The following is a 13,073-nucleotide window of genomic DNA, read 5'->3' on the forward strand; positions in this document are numbered from 1 at the left end:
AGAGAGAGGGAGAGGGTGAGAGAGAGGGGGTGAGAGGGGGGTGAGAGAAGGAGAGAGAGGGGGTGACAGAGGGGGTGACAGAGGGGGTGACAGAAGGGGTGAGAGAGAGGGAGAGAGAGGGGGAGAGAGGGAGAGAGGGTGGGAGAGGGGGAGAGAGAGAGAGCGGGTGAGAGGGGAGAGAGGGTGAGAGGGATAGGGGGAGAGAGAGAGGAGAGAGAGAGGGAGGGGGTGAGAGGGAGAGGGTGAGACTCAGTGGTGAAGGAGTCAGTTTCTAATTACCTAATATGAGCTTTTGCCGCCTCACCGATGCCCATCAGTGCCTCCTCATCAGTGCACATCACTGCAGCCTCATTAGCGCACATCAGTGAAGGATCATTTACAAAATTTTATAACAGAAACTAAGAAAATAACTTTTTTTCCACAATTTTCAGTTGTTTTAGTTTCTTTAGCAAAAAATAAAAAACCCAGAGGTGAATAAATACCACCAAAAGAAAGCTCCATTTGACTCAAAAAAAAAAATTTTCATATGAGTACTGTATTGCATGACCGCGCAATTGTCATTCAAAGTGCAACAGTGCTGAAACCTGCAAATTGGCCTAGCCAGGAAGGGGGTGAAAGTGCCCGGTAGACAAGTGGTTAATAAATAGAAAAATGGCTGGAACTCCTCTTTAATATTAGGTATATATTTGAATAGGGAATATCATACCAAATAAATCAAGGTCATACATGACTACCCTAGCACATACGAAAGGAAAGAAATCAGTCTCCTGCCTCATGGGTGACAAAGGTACGCTGTGTTTGGTATTCCTGGATGCAAAATATAATTCTAAATAATATTCTGTCAGTTTCTGGAATACCACCTGCATGTATTGGAAGTTAATAATGTTAGTATGAAAATGTAGTTGGGACTTGGTCATAAAGGTGGTGACCTCCCAGCAACCATCCCTTAAACCGTATGATTGGTCAGTTGTCTCTGTCCACACCCCTTTGATATCACAGAAAAGAAACTGACAGGACCTGTTAAGGAAGATCTCGCTCTAACATCAACCAAGGAGCATCTTAATGGACTTGAGAGCCACGGCAACATTTTTGCTTGGACAATTGGACTCTGCTGAAACCAAGGACTTTGCAAGTATTCTCCATGTTCACCTCCTTTTATTTCTCTGTTGCATTATTGTTCTCTTTATGTCTTTGTAACATCCTTTTCTGTAAGTATTTTAATTGTACCATTTGACCTTTTCATTAATAAACCCTATTTTGAAAAGTGTCAAAACGACCTCTAAGGCTTTTAATGCAAACTAAAGCATCCCTGTCTCTTGAAGAGTGATACTGATAATAATCCTCTAAATATACCTGTCTATGGTGACAGTGTGTGTTGCAGACGCTTATGCTAAAATCATAGTGTTGTTGTTAAGATTGTGAGTTTCCTCCTTCTTGGTAAACAGACGGTGGTGGCAGTTTGAAGAGTTAATTGTGTAATTAACTTGATCAATCACTCTCAGGTTGCTGGCAACTAGATTGTGGTCCTGCAAGCTGGAAAATCTCTGTACAGGGTGCAGCTGAGGTTGGCATTGTTACGCAAGTGACGCGGTGTGAGATCGGCTGGTCCTTTGTCACGAGTTATTATTATTATACAGTATTTATATAGCGCCAACAGTTTGCTCAGCACTGTAGTTGGAGAGTAGGACAGGGGTAAGGCACCACATTTGGCACAAAAGGGTCTTCTGGTTTTCATGGTGTTTGTTTGCCCCAGACAAATGAAAGCAGTTCATTCTGGACTTCACAAAGCATACCCTAAATAGGAATACGTGAAAAGGGTAAAGCAATCTCAGAAGGAAAGACATGACTGCCACTATGCAATACAGCAGAGAAATTTGATATCTCTTCATGATTAAAGGAGAAGGTGAAGTTGTCATAGTAGACTAGGGTAATTGGCCAAATACAGTGTGTCATCAGAGGGAGTGAGAAAAATCCCTAGATATGAGAAATTACTAGATTCCCACAAAAAAAGGATCATGGTTTGAAGTTGAAAAAAGATCTCCTGAGGTAGTCTAATATTTAGGGCTCTGTACTTGCTATTGTTAATCAGGGGTTTAAGATTTGTTGGAATTTTCCTAGTTCTGCATGGCTAGGTAGAGAGGTCGTTAGGCTGGTATGAAACATGAGAACATCTTCTGCGAAGAGGCTTAGTTTAGTCCTGGTTTAGTTATGTCCATATTCTGCTAGGTCTAGGTCTTTGATGTTCAGGTTAAAACAGATGGTTTTTGCCAGGGGTTCATTCCTCAAGGCAAATAGAGGAAATAGGCAAGGATGCCATTCTCCCCTTCGTTATCATAGAGAGGTGAACAAAACCCTCAATATTATACAAGTAGGAATGCCCTAGGGCCCTTTTAACCACTTGCATACCGGGCACTTATACCCCCTTCCTTACCAGGCCAATTTTCAGCGCTGTTGCATTTTGAATGACAATTACGTGGTCATGCAACATTGTACCCATATGAAATTTTTATCTTTTTTTCTCACAAATAGAGCTTTCTTTTGGTGGTATTTACTTGCTGCTGGGTGTTTTACTTTTTGCGCTATAAACAAAAAAAGAGCAAAAAATTTGAAAAAAAAAAGTTTCTTTGTTTCTATTATAAAATTTTGCAAACAGGTAATTTTTCTCCTTCACTTATGTGCATTGGTGAGGCTGCACTGATAGGCAGCACTGATGGGCACTGATAGGCGGCATTGATGGGCATTGATAGACAGCACTGATAGGCGGCACTGATAGGCAGCACCAATGAGGTGGCACGGATAGGCGGCACTGATAAGCTGGCACTCATGATGGGTACTGATAGGTGGCACTGACTGGTGGCACTGCTGGGCACTGACTGGCAGCACTGCTGGGCTGCACTGATGGGCACTGGTGGGTGGCACTGCTGGGCACAGGTGGGTGGCTCTGCTGGGCACAGGTGGGTGGCACTGCTGGGCACTTGTTGGCGGAACTGGTGGGTGGCACTGCTGGGCACTGATCATCAGGGCACTGATGATCAGTGCCCTGATGATCGGTGCCGATCCCTGCTCTGACAACTGCCTGTTCTCGGCAGTACTTTACTGACACTCTGACAGCATGAGGAAAGTGCAGCCGAGAACTGGCAATTGCATTTCCCGGTGATCAGCGTGTCATTGGACACGGCTGATCACATGGTAAAAGGCCGCTGTGATTGGACTTTTTCCACATCACATGATCAGCTGTGTCTGTAGGACATAGTGATCACGGAGATCACCGGGGGCGCGCAGGAAAGCGCGTTCATATGACGGCCTCCCAGAACTGGCCGCCCGCAGTGAAGCCGTCATTCGGCTACCTGTGGTCGCAACTAGTAAGATAATTCACCCATCTGTCAAAGTTGGGACCAAAACCCCAACACTCTAAGATGACTGATAGATATGGCCATAAGACTGTGTCAGAGGCTTTCTTAATGTCCAGAGACTGCTAGAAGGCTGGACCACTTGTATGATGTCCCAGTTTCCCCTTACTTCGTCCCGCAGCACGGCACATTGTATTTCCACAGCCAAATACACTCACACGCACTTGAGCTCGTTGCCTTCAATGATCAGTCTAGGGGATGTTTTGTTTTTGGAGTTTATTGTAGAACTGGGGATAGGGATGGGGAATGTAGTAGGGTATTCCAAATCAGAACTATTCACACTGAGGACATCTAGCTGATCTCTTAGTTGGACACTGTATAAGTCTTGGCTGACAATAGATAGCAGACTTCCTTGTAACATATAGCAACAAGTAGTAGGAGTGAGCAAAGTCCCTTTAGCATTAGAAGTTATGTGGCTGAGCTCCTCAGGCACAAGCAAATTACAGCAGACTGTGACAGCACAAAGGTAACGTAGCTGAGCAAAGTCCCTTTGCAGTAGTAACACTCGGACAAGCTCTTCAGAACACTAGCCAGTGTTCCCTTTTTCCAGACCCACGCTGACTATCAAGCACCAGGGTAGGTAGCAAGCACACAGAGTCCCCCAAATTCCTCAATGTTAGTACTCACTAGGCTCACGGACAGAATGGTTGCCTCCTTCCAATCATCCCTCCAGTGATACCAGACAGAGCTTTGGCGGACAGCTCCCCTCAGTCAGCTTACTAAACAACCACGTTCACTCTCTCTAACTTCAGGCCCTAAGTGAACCCATGTGCTCTCCGAATAAAAATACCACTCCCAGCATGCAATGGGACTGCCTTCCTCTGCAATTGGCTAGGGCTGTATCCATATTCATGTTCATTTGCCTAGACCCTTCCCATATTTTGGAAGGCTCTCATAGCTTCCTGAAGGTGGACAGAACTAAGAAAAACTCCAACAGCATCAGAGCAGCATGAGCAGACCTAACTCATCAATCACAGCACTCTGTTAAGCAGAATACCATACTGAATTTACCTGACAGCCTCCCTGGTAAGCAGAGAACAACAGTTATGCTTAACCTAACTATACACGTCCTAGCATCTAACTAGAAGAGTGCTCCACATAGATTAAGTTGAAGATCCCAAAGCATGTTGTTGCTCACTTGTCTTCTCCACATAAATCTTATTGTGCATGAAGCACGACCTTCCTTTAGCTTTGTGCCCTTATCCCCATATGAGATTTAATTTACAAAGCTAGAGGAAGAATGAACTATGACCATGCTGAGCAGCATGCTTGCAGCCCATTCAGACTACAAGTATGTCTGTCACAGCTGTATGGACGGAGCACTGCACAGTCATGCTGTTTCAGAATTTACAGCAGGTGCAGGAGAAGATCCCCAGCTCGTTATCACAGAGTGGGGAGCACTGGCGGTGGGAAGTGGGTGCATAGGAGCATGTTACACCCTAAATATGGGTGTAATGGAAAATGTTCCTAGAGGTAAACTCATCCTTTAATATTTTGATATCCATGTTCAAAAGTGGAAAAGGACAATAATTGGTTAACATGGTTTTTACAATATCGAATTTAGGTGGCATGCACATGGAAGCCACCAAAGTATCACCTCCCACAGAACAGTCTACGAGGATGTTATTGTAGTACAAGCCAAGGAAGCAAGTATTTCCGTATATATATTGCAGCACAGGGCTGTAAAACCATTCAGGCCCAGTTGTTTCTGGGTCTTTAAATATTTAATAGCTAATTTTATATCCTGTGGAGAGATGGGAGTCCCAAGGAGTATAAAAAGATCATTGGAAATGTGGAGAAGTTAAAAATCTTTCAGTCACCCTCTTAGCATGCACTTGTGGAACCTGGTATATAACACGGCAAGATGCTTATGAAACAGCTGCAGTTATATGGTTGTGCTTGGATTTCAGTCAATTCCTTGCAGAGCACTGGGGAAGGAGAAGACTTATTCTGAGTATTCAGGGGTGGCATATTTTGCTTTCACTTATGTGATTTTCTCAGTGTGTTGTTTTTTTAACTTGGAAACAAGTCGGTTCAATCTCCCTATGATAATTACTTTACAGGCACATCAGAATGTTTCAGGTGTTGTATGTGAAGATGTGTTCAGGGTAAAGTACTTGTTCAATGTGTCTTTGATCTTTTGATTTATGCCTGAGTCGCTCAGCATAGAGCCATTTAAGGTCCATCTGGCATCTAGTGGCCTAACATATGATCAGATAGATGTTGATAAGATAGTGTTCCACAAGGACATGACAAGTCTTGCATAGGGTTATAACAGAGGTAGGGTTTGTATAGTAAGGATATAGTCTATTATGAAGAATACCTGATGAGTGTGGTAGAAGTGAGTGTAGTCCTATTTAGTTAGGTGCAACTCTCTACAGACATCAGTTAAAGAGTACTAAGAGAGGAATACAAACAGAGCTCTGGAAAATGAATCTGCGTGTGGAGAGGAAGCTATAACCAATGTTTTTTTTTTTTGTCAAGGTTGGGAGCTGGTGATGTCCCCTGTTATGTTCCTTGTTATAATGAATGACCCTGAACAAGTATGTAAAAAGGGTATCTGTTTGTCATGGGGACATATTGGGGGAGATATATTAAACCTGAAGCACTCAAAATCTGGTGCAGATGTGCATGGTAGCCATGGGCGGACTGACCATTCGGGCACTCGAGCGCTGCCCGAGGGCCCGGGGTCAGTAGGGGCCCCATGAAAGGCTCCACACATTTCACACAATGGCAGTATCTTTATGTCTGTCTGAATAATGTATCCACCTGAAACCAGGAAATACAGTATTATTTAGACAGGAATATGGCTCAGAATGGGGGAGCAGATAAGGAGCCAGGACTGTCAGTGATGGTGAGGAAAGCAGGGGAGGAGGCGGCAGCAGCAAAAGCCCCCGATCCAGGAAGTAGCTCATATTAGGTAAATAGAAACGGACTCCTTCACCACGGAGTCTCTCCCTCTCTCTCTCAGCCTCTCCCTCCCATCTCTCTCCCTCTCTCTTTCTCCCTCTCACCCGCTCTCTCCCACACCCTCCCGCTTTCTCTCCCTCTTTCTCTCTATTTCTCTTTCTCCCTCCCTCACACCACCTCTCTCCCCCACTCTCTCTCTCTCACCCACTCTCTCCCCCTCCCGCTCTCTCTCTCCCCCCTTCTCTCTGTAGCCCCCCCTCTCTCCTCCCTCTCTCTCACCCCCTCTCCCTCTCTCTCTCCTCCCTCTCTCTCACCCCCTCTCCCTCTCTCTTTCACCCTCTCTCTCTCTCCCTCTCTCTTTCACTCTCTCCCTCACCCTCCCTCCCTCTCTCTTTCACTCTCTCTCTCACCCTCCCTCTATCACCCTCCCTCCCTCTCTCTCACCCTCTCTTTCTCCCTATCTCACCCTCCCTCTTTCTCTCTCACCCTCTCTTTCTCCCTATCTCACCCTCCCTCTTTCTCTCTCACCCTCTCTTTCTCCCTATCTCACCCTCTCTTTTTTTCCCTTCCTCTCTCCTATCATCTCTCTCTCCCTCCCCCTCTCTCTTCCCCACCTCTCTCTCTCTCTTTGCCCTCTCTCTCACCCCCCTTCTCTCCCCCCTCTCTCTCTCTCTTTGCCCTCTCTCTCACCCCCCTTCTCTCCCCCCTCTCTCTCTTCCCCCACCCCCCTTCTCTCGCTCTCTCTCTGCCCCCCTCTCTGCCCCCCTTCTCTCTCTCTCTTCCCCCCTCTCTCTCCCCCTCTCAATTTCTCTCCCCCCCCCCTCTCACCCTTTCATTCTCTCTCACCCTCTCTGTCAGGGCTTCCGGGTATGACCAGAGGTGTGTGACTGACGCAGGGAAACGCAGACTTCAGATATGTTATAAACAATGTAATTTATTAACACTAACAATACAAACATAAACGCAGTGCAATACTAAAACATAACACAGTGCAAACGAACCAAACCAAACCACCCACAGATAACAGTACATACAATGCAAGCGTCGTCAGGCAGGCCGGGTCAATATCAATCGGGCAGGTAGGTACAGGGGGAGCAAGCAGAGAATGGTCGGGGTCACAAGCCAGGTTCAGCAGGTAGCGGGCAGAGTGGTACAGAGGGTCAGACAGAGGGATGGTCAGGAACGAGCCGGGGTCAGAGCAGGAGAAGTCAGCAGAGGTCAGATCAGGCAGGGTCAGCGACAAGACAGGAACAGGAACAGGATGCAGGAACAAGATATAGGGCCAAGGAAAAACACACACCAAGGCAGAGTCTGCAGGTCTGGCCATCCCTTAAATACACCAGTATAATCAGTTCCAGGTGTTTGACTGGCTGCAAGGTTGAGTCTCTGATTGCTGGGAGCACCCGCTGGCCAGCCCTGGTACTGCAGCTCATAAGGCAGGTGAGTCCCACTATTGCTGGCCAGTCCATTCCTGACAGTACCCCCCCCCTCAAGGAGCGGCCTCAGGACGCTCCAAACAGTCCTAGCTGGGCAAAATGTTCCACCGCCCGGGTCTGGTAACTGGCGGGATATCAAAGACTGGCACACCGGGCAGGACTCCGGGCAGCGGCACACCGGGCAGTACTCCGAGCAGCGGCACACCGGGCAGGGGCACACCGGGCAGAGGCACACCGGGCAGAGGCACATCGGGCTGGACTCCGGGCAGAGGCACATCGGGCTGGACTCCGGGCAGAGGCACATCGGGCTGGACTCCGGGCAGAGGCACATCGGGCTGGACTCCGGGCAGAGGCACATCGGGCTGGACTCCGGGCAGCGGCACTCCGGGCAGAGGCACTCCGGGCAGAGGCACTCCGGGCAGCGGCACTCCGGGCAGAGGCACATCGGGCTGGACTCCGGGCAGAGGCACATCGGGCTGGACTCCGGGCAGAGGCACATCGGGCTGGACTCCGGGCAGAGGCACATCGGGCTGGACTCCGGGCAGAGGCACATCAGATTACCAGGCGAAGCAGGAGGCATCGGGCCCCCCGACGGGGCGACAGGCATCGGGCCCCCAAGCGGAGCGGCGGGCGCCGGGCCCCCAAGAGGGGCGACAGGCATCGGGCCCCCAGGCGGAGCGACGGGCGCCGGGCCCCCAGGAGGGGCGACAGGCATTGGGCCCCCCGGCGGGGCGACAGGCATCGGGCCCCCAGGCGGAGCGGCAGGTGCCGGGCCCCCAGGAGGGGCGGCGGGTGCTGGGCCCCCAGGAGGGGCGACAGGCATCGGGCCCCCAGGCGGGGCGACGGGCATCGGGCCCCCAGGCGGGGCGACGAGCATCGGGCCCCCAGGCGGAGAGGCGGGCGCCGGACCCCCAGGTGGAGCGGCAGGCGCCGGACCCCCAGGCGGAGCGGCGGGCGCCGGACCCCCAGGCATCGGGTCACCAGGCATCAGGTCATTTGGCTCGACAGCGGGCACCGCGTCATCTGGCAAGGCAGTGGGCTCCGAGTCAACTGGTATGACCGCGGGCACTGGGTCAGACATTGGATCGTCTGGCTGGACAGCGGGCATCGGGTCACCAGGCATCAGGTCACTTGGCTCAACAGCGAGCACCGCGTCATCTGGCAAGACAGTGGGCACCGAGTCACCAGGTACGACAGCGGGCTCTGAGTCAATTGGCACGACAGCGGGCACCGGATCAGGTACCGGATCATCTGGATCAACAGCGGGCATCGAGTCAACTGGCCTAATAGGATCGTCAGGCTGGATCAGTTCATCATGCTGGGTAGAGGCATCAGGCTGAATGCAGGCACCCGGCTGAGTAGAGGCATCAGGCTGAGTAGAGGCATCAGGCTGAGTAGAGGCTTCAGGCTGAGTAGAGGCTTCAGGCTGAGTAGAGGCATCAGGCTGAGTAGAGGCTTCAGGCTGAGTAGAGGCTTCAGGCTGAGTAGAGGCTTCAGGCTGAGTAGAGGCATCAGGCTGAGTAGAGGCATCAGGCTGAGTAGAGGCATCAGGCTGAGTAGAGGCATCAGGCTGAGTAGAGGCTTCAGGCTGAGTAGAGGCATCAGGCTGAGTAGAGGCTTCAGGCTGAACCACGGAAGGCAGGTTCTCAGACGGCAGGCTCACCGGTTTGGATACTGGCAGGATGGTATTGGTTGGAAAGAATTTTTGCTTTTTTCTGGTTTTAACTACTGGAGCACTGCAAGTAAACGCAGGTCTGCAAACGAATGGAGCAGCTGGAGACAGAGAAGAGCTGGAGGATGGAACAGGAGAGGGAGCAGTTGCTACAGAGGGCTTTTTTACAGGGTTAAAGGCAGGATAGGTGCAGCAAGTGGGAACAGGGTACTGACATGCGGTAGATAGCAGGGCAGGAGGAGCTGTTGGGAATGCAGGAATAGAGCTTTGAGGAAATAGATTAGAAGCAGGACTGGGTTTTTGTAGGCTGACTGAGGCTGGGTGCAACAAATCTGTCTATGTCTGCAGTATGGGTTGAACAAAGCTGAGCTTACACAAAGCCTGTCTGACCAAAGACTGCACTGCGTTTATACAATCTCTTAGTATCTGTGGTGAACATGCAGAATAACGCTCCAGAAAGTAATCCACATCATCCTCTAATAACCATACCAGGGACTCTACCTGGTCGGCACTAAATGGCGGCAAAAATTCATCCCTGCATTCGGGGTACCAGATGAAACCAACTCCGCACAAATCTGAATCAATGGCTGCACCTCAGAGAATTCTGTGCCCTGATCTACTAGAACATGAGCGAGCCGTATACATTCTAGCAGTTCATCCCGGGGATACTCCTTCAGAGTCTGATAAGCATACTCTCTGTCATCAAACACTAGCAGATATAAATACACAACCTCATCAAGATCCATCCTTCCCAGCAACAAGCCAAGATGGCTTCCCTGTGCAGCCACTTCTGGTCAGGATTGTCCTTGGTGTAATGTCAGGGCTCCCGGGTATGACCAGAGGTGTGTGACTGATGCAGGGAAACGCAGACTTCAGATATGTTATAAACAATGTAATTTATTAACACTAACAATACAAACATAAACGCAGTGCAATACTAAAACATAACACAGTGCAAACGAACCAAACCAAACCACCCACAGATAACAGTACATACAATGCAAGCGTCGTCAGGCAGGCCGGGTCAATATCAATCGGGCAGGTAGGTACAGGGGGAGCAAGCGGAGAATGGTCGGGGTCACAAGCCAGGTTCAGCAGGTAGCGGGCAGAGTGGTACAGAGGGTCAGGCAGAGGGATGGTCAGGAACGAGCCGGGGTCAGAGCAGGAGAAGTCAGCAGAGGTCAGATCAGGCAGGGTCAGCGACAAGACAGGAACAGGATGCAGGAACAGGATACAGGGCCCAGGAAAAACACACACCAAGGCAGAGTCTGCAAGTCTGGCCATCCCTTAAATACACCAGTATAATCAGTTCCAGGTGTTTGACTGGCTGCAAGGTTGAGTCTCTGATTGCTGGGAGCACCCGCTGGCCAGCCCTGGTACTGCAGCTCATAAGGCAGGTGAGTCCCACTATTGCTGGCCAGTCCATTCCTGACACTCTCTCTCACCCTCTATCCCCCCTCTCACTCTCACACACCCTCCCTCTCTTCCTCTCCCTTTCTCTCACACCCACTCTCTCTCTCACCCTCCCTTTCTCTTTCACCCATGCTCTCTCTCACCCTCCTTTTCTCTTTCACCCATTCTCTCGCTCTCTCACCCTCCTTCTCTGTCTTTCACCCACTCTCTCTTTCTCTCACCCTCCCTCTTTCTCTCTCTCTCTCGCTCTCTCTCACCCTCCCTCTCTCTCAACCTCCCTCTCTCTCAACCTCCCTCTTTCTCTTACCCTCCCTCTTTCTCTTACCCTCCCTCTCTTTCACCCCCCTCTTTCTCTTACCCTCCCTCTCTCTCCTCTCACCCTCCCTTTTTCTCTTACCCTCCCCCCCTCTCTCCCTTCTTCTCTCTGCCCCTCTTTCTCTCTCTCTCTCCCTCTCTCTTTCTCTCTCTCCCTCTCTCTTCCTCACCCTCTCTCTTCCTCACCCTCTCACTTTCTCTCTCCCTCTCTCTTTCTCTCTCTCCCTCTCCCCCACCCCTCTCTCACCCCCCCTCTCACTCTCACTTTCTCTCTCTCACCCTCTCACTTTCTCTCTCCCTCTCACCCTCTCTTTCTTTCTCTCTCCCTCTCCCTCCTACCCCCCTCTCTCCCTCACTCCCTCTCTCTTTCTCCCTTTCGCTCAAATTCAAATTCCAAAGAGCTTTATTGGCAGGACCAAATAACATTTTAGCATTGCCAAAGCAGTTTGTATGGGAAAAAGTTGAGGGGGGAGGGGTAATATAAAGGGGGATGGGGGAAGGGTCCATGTAAAAGATTTTTAAGTCATCAGTTTTTCATGTCCCTTTCAGTCTGTGGCATGCTGTCACATATTGTGCAGCTATTTTCATCATTGGCTCCTCTTCTCCCAGTAGAACGTGGAGTTTCCTCCTCTCTTCTATAGAAGTGAAGTCCAGGATGAGAGTGGGGAATCTCTGAAAGTGAGTGCCCCTCACTGACGAGTACTTGGGGCACTGTAGCAGTAAGTAGTCCTTGTCCTCCAGGACCTCTTGGTCACATTGCTGGCACAGTCTACTCTCCATAGGCTTATAGGTCTCTCTGTGCCATCCTGATTCGATTTCCAGGCCGTGGGCACTCAGTCTGTACCAGCTCAGGGTCTGTCTGTCTTTGGGGTCTTGTAGCACCTCCAGATATGGGGCCAGTTTGTAGTCTTTCTGCAGTGATTGGTAAACAGTTAGTTTCTTTAAGTTTGCTATTTCATTTCTCCATTTCTCAACATATTTTCTTGGGAATCATTCATCATTCATCCAGGTGAAATATAGGTAGACAGGACCCCAAACTTCACTGCCATAAAGAAGGATTGGGGTGATAACGCTATCAAAGATGTAAAGCCAGACTCTTACTGGTGGTTTTAGGTGGTACAGCAGTCTCCTGATGGCATAGAGGGCTCTGCATGCCTTGTCTTTCAGGGCTTCTATGGCTGGCTTGAAACTTCCTGATTGGTTAATTTCAAGGCCAAGGTATGAGCAGCTGTGGGATTCATCAAGAGTGCATTAGTTTAATGCAAAGGAAGGACTCTTAGTTTGTTTTGTGTTCTTCCTTTGGAACACCATGATGTTTGTTTCCTTTGAATTGATAGGTAGTGCCCATGTGGCACTGTATTTCTCCAGCACTTCCAGGACGTTTTGTAGGCCTTTCTCTGTTGGTGACAGTAGTGGGAGGTCATCCGCATACAGCAGGAATTTCACCTTGGTGTCATATAGAGTCAGTCCAGGTACTGGGGAGGATTCTAGAGCTGCAGCCAGTTTATTGATGTAGATGTTGAAGAGGGTTGGACTTAGGCTGCAGCCCTGTCTGACTCCACGGGCCTACTGGACGTGCTCTGTTCTTTTCCCATTCACCTTTACGCTGCAGCTGTTCTTAGTATATGAACTCTTGATGACGTCATACGTTTTCCCTCCTATTTCACTCTCTAATAGTTTCAGGAACAGGCCTGGGTGCCACACTGAGCCAAAGGCCTTCTTAAAGCCATTCTCTCTCTCACCCTCCCTCTCTCTCACACCCTCCCTCTCTCTCACCCTCCCTCCCTCTCTCTCACCCTCCCTCTCTCTCACCCTCTCCCTGTCACTCCCTCCTTTTTTCCCTCTCTCTCTCTCCTTCACCCTGTTCCTCTCTCTCACCCTCACCCCCCCCCCTCTCTCTCTCTCTCTCTCTCACAC

General features: G+C 49.8%; 1 protein-coding gene across 19 annotated transcripts in view; it reads right to left on the minus strand.

Moving 5' to 3' along the window:
• Positions 1-13,073, minus strand: part of RIMBP2 (RIMS binding protein 2) — a 593,145-nt gene that overhangs the window by 456,304 nt on the left and 123,768 nt on the right. The gene's annotated exons all lie outside the window — the stretch shown is intronic.

This window comes from Staurois parvus, unplaced genomic scaffold, assembly GCF_062004578.1.
Source record: "Staurois parvus isolate SC_StPar_1 unplaced genomic scaffold, SC_StPar_1.0 ptg000719l, whole genome shotgun sequence".
NCBI lineage: Eukaryota > Metazoa > Chordata > Amphibia > Anura > Ranidae > Staurois > Staurois parvus.